The sequence below is a fragment of the Coenobita brevimanus genome, chromosome 55, assembly GCF_032717465.1.
Source record: "Coenobita brevimanus isolate Jiangsu-jjx chromosome 55, ASM3271746v2, whole genome shotgun sequence".
NCBI classification, from domain to species: domain Eukaryota; kingdom Metazoa; phylum Arthropoda; class Malacostraca; order Decapoda; family Coenobitidae; genus Coenobita; species Coenobita brevimanus.
Window position 1 is genome coordinate 36,307,388 of NC_137008.1, and position 5,265 is coordinate 36,312,652.

Genomic DNA, 5,265 nt, shown 5'->3' on the forward strand with positions numbered 1-5,265 from the left:
TTTATTCATGATGTCTACTATTACTACTCTTGATGAAGCCAAAGCTTTTTTGTCAAATGTGCAAACAGTGTGTGATGTAGAAAACAGAACAAGGAATGAACTTAAGCTTGTTGCTCAACAATTGGGAATTGCTGTTCGCTCTCATCATTCTAAAGATCAAATTGTTGACATGATTAATGAAAGCTTGTTTAATGTAACTCCTCCAGATGAGCAAAAGCAGATTGAAATAGCTAAGTTACAGCTAGCCCTGCAGGAGGCTCGTGCTAAGGAGGCTGAGTTTCATTCTCGTGCTAAGGAGGCTGAGTTTCAGGCTCGTGCTAAGGAGACTGAGTTTCAGGCACAAGTTGAACTTGCTAGGATTCAGGCAGACCATGAGTATCGCATGAAACAAAGTGGAACTGGATCATCTAGCTCTAATGATTTTGATGTGGCTAAAAATGTTAAACTTGTCCCTCCTTTTAATGAATCTGATTTAACAAAGTATTTTCAGTTGTTTGAGAGCGTAGCTACAGGTTTTAATTGGCCCAAAAAGTATTGGCCAGTACTCCTTCAAACTGTTCTCACCGGTAAAGCTCAAGTAACTTATGCATCTTTGCCTCAGGATCAATCTGATAATTATGATGTAGTTAAGAGCTTGATTCTTAAGGCCTATGAGCTTGTTCCTGAAGCCTATAGAGTAAAATTTAGGACAACTTATAAGCAAGATAAGCAATCCCATGTTGAGTATGCAAAAATCAAAGATCTGTTAGAGCAGTGGTTAAATTCTAAGAATGTAAATTCTGATTTTGATAAATTTAAGCAGATGATTTTGCTGGAGGACTTCAAAAGGTGTATTAATAAAGATGTAAGCCTATATCTTGATGAGAAAAGAATAGATAATTTGTCTGATGCTGCAGTTTTAGCTGATGAATATGTTCTCACTCACAAGAGATATTCTAAAGAAAAAAGGAAAGCTGAGAGTAAGTACGTTGCCTCTACTCAGAGTACAGGTAACAGGAAAGAGAATAAAGATGATGTTTTTCAGGAAGTAAATAACAGCTCCACCTCTAGATTTCAGAAAAGTAAATGTACTTATTGTAGTAAGCTTGGTCATACTACGGAGAAATGTTTCAGGAGACAGCGTGATGTGAACAAAAAGGAGTCTTTAAATATTCAGTCAATTGGTCTAGTGTCCACCCTTGAGAGTTCCCAGAATTCTTTAACCGAGTTAACTGAACCTGCTTTGAGGGGTAAATTAAATTCTCACGATGAAGCTCCTCTTTTGAGCAGTAACGTGGGTGACACTCTCAAGAGTTCATGTGCTAATTTCCTGTCTGATGGTTTTGTCAGTCCTCTGGACAGTAATAACAGGAAATCAGTTAAAATATATCGCGATACAGGTGCTTGCTAATCCCTTATGCTGACCAGTGTTCTGGGCTCTAATGTTAATTCCTCTGATGAAACTGTAATCTTACAAGGTGTAGGGAATAATTACTTCTCTGTCCCTCTGTGCAGAGTGAATTTAGAGTCTGGTTTTGTTAATGGTTCCGTTATGGTTGGGTTGGTTGAGACACTCCCAATGTCAGGTGTAACTTTCTTACTTGGAAATGATATTGGTGGAAGTCAAGTGTGTCCAGCACCTCAGTTGTCTAGTGAGCCAGTGGCTGCGACCCAGGATTGTGATGTCCCTGATGTGTTCTCTGCATGTGCTGTCACTAGGGCTAAGTCTAAAGTTACTGGTGACTTAGAGGATAATAATGATGATGATGTTATCCTAGCTGACACTTTTCTTGCTAATTTGGACCACTCACCAGATGAGGCAGTACCCCGTAGTGTTGATAATTTGTCTCGTCAAGAGTTGGTTGAGTTGCAGGTTGCTGACCCTGAGTTGAAAGGCCTAGCTAACTCTGCTTGCAGTGAGGAAGAGTCAGCTGGTGCTTCTACTTGTTATTATATAAAGTCAGGAGTACTTATGAGGATGTGGAGACCCCCAACAGCATCAGCCGACTGTGAATGGGAGGTTGTACATCAAGTTGTCATCCCTCGTGTTTGTAGGCAGGATATCATTAGAGTGGCTCATGATTCCAGTTTGGCAGGACACTTTGGAGTGAGGAAGACTGTGGCACGCATTTTGAAACACTTCTACTGGCCAGGTATCTTCAGAGATGTTTCCTGGTATTGTAAGTCTTGTCACACCTGCAAGTTGTGGGGAAGTGTAATCAGACCGAAAAGGTTGCACCTCTAGTTCCCATTCCTCTTTTTGAGGCGCCTTTCACCCGTGTGTTGGTGGATATTGTGGGCCCTCTTCCTAAGACTTCTTCAGGATTTTCTTATGTGTTGACCCTGATTGATATGGCTACTCGTTATCCTGAAGCCATTCCACTTAGAAATATCTCAGCAAAGGACGTGGTTAAGGAAATGCTGGGGTTCTTCACCAAGTTTGGTCTGCCCAAGGAGGTACGGTCAGACCGGGGAAGTAATTTCATGTCAAATGTTTTCAAGCAGTCTCTGAAAGAGCTGGGCATCACCCAGATCACGTGTTCAGCTTACCATCCCCACACCCAAGGAGCGTTGGAGAGATATCATCAAACACTCAAATCGATGCTCAAGAAATACTGTTTGAAACATCAGAAAGACTGGGATAAAGGTCTTCCATTCGTTGTATTTGCCGCAAGAGAATCTCCAAATGAATCACTGGGCTTCTCACCCTTTGAACTACTGTTTGGCCATGAAGTAAGAGGACCCCTTAAGCTACTCAAGGAATGCTGGCTGTCGGAGGAAGATGACGTCAACCTGCTGGAGTATGTGATGAAGTTCAAAGAACGGCTGTCCACTACTTTACAGCTGGCGAGAGAGAATTTAGGAGCTGCTCAGGAGAAGATGAAGACTTGGTATGATAAGAAGTCCAGGTTACGCCACTTTCAGCCAGGAGATCAGGTTTTGATTCTGCTACCGATGCATGGGCAACCTCTTCAAGCCAAGTTTAGTGGTCCTTATTTCGTGGAGAAGAAACTCAGTGATGTCAACTATGTCATCGCCACACCAGATCGTAGAAAGAACAAGCAACTTTGTCACATCAACATGCTAAAGTTATATCACAGGCGGGACGAAAATAACCCAGTTTGCACTGTAGCTGTTCCACCCGAGTCTGCAAGTGAAGTTCTCCCATGCAGCATGAGCCTGAGTGATAGTTTGGGGAAGAATCCTGATATCATGAATGATCTCCAGACTAAGCTTTCTCATCTAGCTCCCGAGGAAAGGCAGGAGTTCTCGGCATTACTGCAGGAGTACCCGCAAGTGTTCCGTGCCACTTCAGGAAGAACCACTGTGTTGATGCATGATGTCGATGTTGGAGACGCAAAGCCAATTAAACTGCCTCCTTACCGTGTGAACCCAGTGAAAGTTCCTCTCATCCAGAAGGAGCTTGGCTACCTGTTGGACCACAAGATGATTGAGCCCTGTCAGAGCGAGTGGAGTTCTCCTGTCACTCTAGTCCCTACGCCAGGTGGGTCACAGCGGCTTTGCATCGACTACAGACGTGTTAATCAGATAACCAAAACAGACACTTACCCTCTCCCTCGCGTGGAAGGTTGCATAGACAAGATCGGAAAGGCTAGGTACAGCCGACCACACAAATTCGTCCCTCTGAACATGCACGTAGTATAGCAGATGATCTGGTATCACTGTCATGGGAAGAGTTGACAGGTAGGCTGTAATTTGAGAAGCCGACTCTAAGATACTCGGTAAATTGTGTATAGGAATATATTCTATATGTAGCTACACTTTTATATTTAAGAAATATTAGAAACAGAATGTGTTATGGGATAAGAAAATATATTAGAGATCAACAAGTTAGGAAAAATAAAACCTTAATCGTGAACCGGACTACTTTTCAAGATCCCACCCCTCCTCTCTCTCTCTCTCTCTCTCTAGAGAGAGAGAGAGAGAGAGAGAGAGAGGAAATGAAGCTGGTTTTAAAGAGTTCCATACGATTTCTCGAGCATGTGAAGCTTGTGATCAAAGAATTGATTTCGATGCAATAATACGAATGCGTATTTCATATCATAATATATATCTAATCCTGGTAGAATACAATATTTATTATGGAACAAGCATAGAGATGAATCCTTTTCATTTGCTTCATTTTGTTCGCTGCTTTGAAACGTTCATGAATCGGGTAATATATCTGAAACAGAAGTGTTAACTTGAGGATAGGGAACGCTGTAACCTAGAACACGACGAATTCTTATCGAGGTAATAACAGGACGTTATCAGTAATGGCTCAGCAACAGGATAAAATGGCTTTGCGGGGCCAAATTAGAGGCTTGAAGAGAAGTGGCTTCAGTGTTTCTGCCATAGCACATGAACTAGGCATTAAGAACAAAACTGTAAACAAGTGGTGGAGACGGTGGGAAGCTGAGGGTAATCTGCGTGATCGTCCGAGATGTGGTGCGCCAAGATAGACAACACCCGGTGATAACCGCAGAATTATTGAAGAAGCAACTGCACATCCTTTAAGCAACGCAGTGTCGATCAGGGACCGCCTACACCTCCAAGTTTCTACCGAAACGGTGCGACGACGCTTAACAGAAGGTGGCTTGAGACATAGAATTCCTGCATCTAAAGAGAGACTAACAGATAGGCATCGATTGGACAGGCTTCGATTTGCAGAAACGCATGTTAATGAAGGATTGGACTTCTGGGGTAGAGTTATTTTCAGTGATGAAAAAACTATTTCTTCTACAACTCACGGACCACTCCATTGCTATAGGCGACCTGGCACTAGGTATTCGAGGGAGAACATTGTCGAGATTGCAAGAAGCGGCCACGTAACTTGCAATGTGTGGGGCTGGATTCATTTGTATGGCATTGGTGAACTGACAGAGATCGAAGGGAGATTCAATTCCCAAGTATACCTGGAATTGCTGGAGGAGGTGATGATACCCAGTGTTCGGGCTATGGCTTTACCCTACCCTGAGAGAATTGTGTTTATGCAGGTAAGGTACTCACTCATTAGCAATCAAATAACATGATTGCAATATATAATGAAGTGGTAATTGACATGCGCTAAAACAAGAGCATATTTTATATGTCTCTTTTATATAAAGACTCAGTGTCTTCACGAATTTGCATATGTCAACAGTAAATCGGTATAACTATGTATCTCTTTTGTGGCATATCTATAATCTACAATAATATCTTACAAAGTTGTATATCAATAGGTTATCCATTTCTATAATAACTATATAACCGCATTCATAGTATCAGTCTCTCTCTTACTGCCTG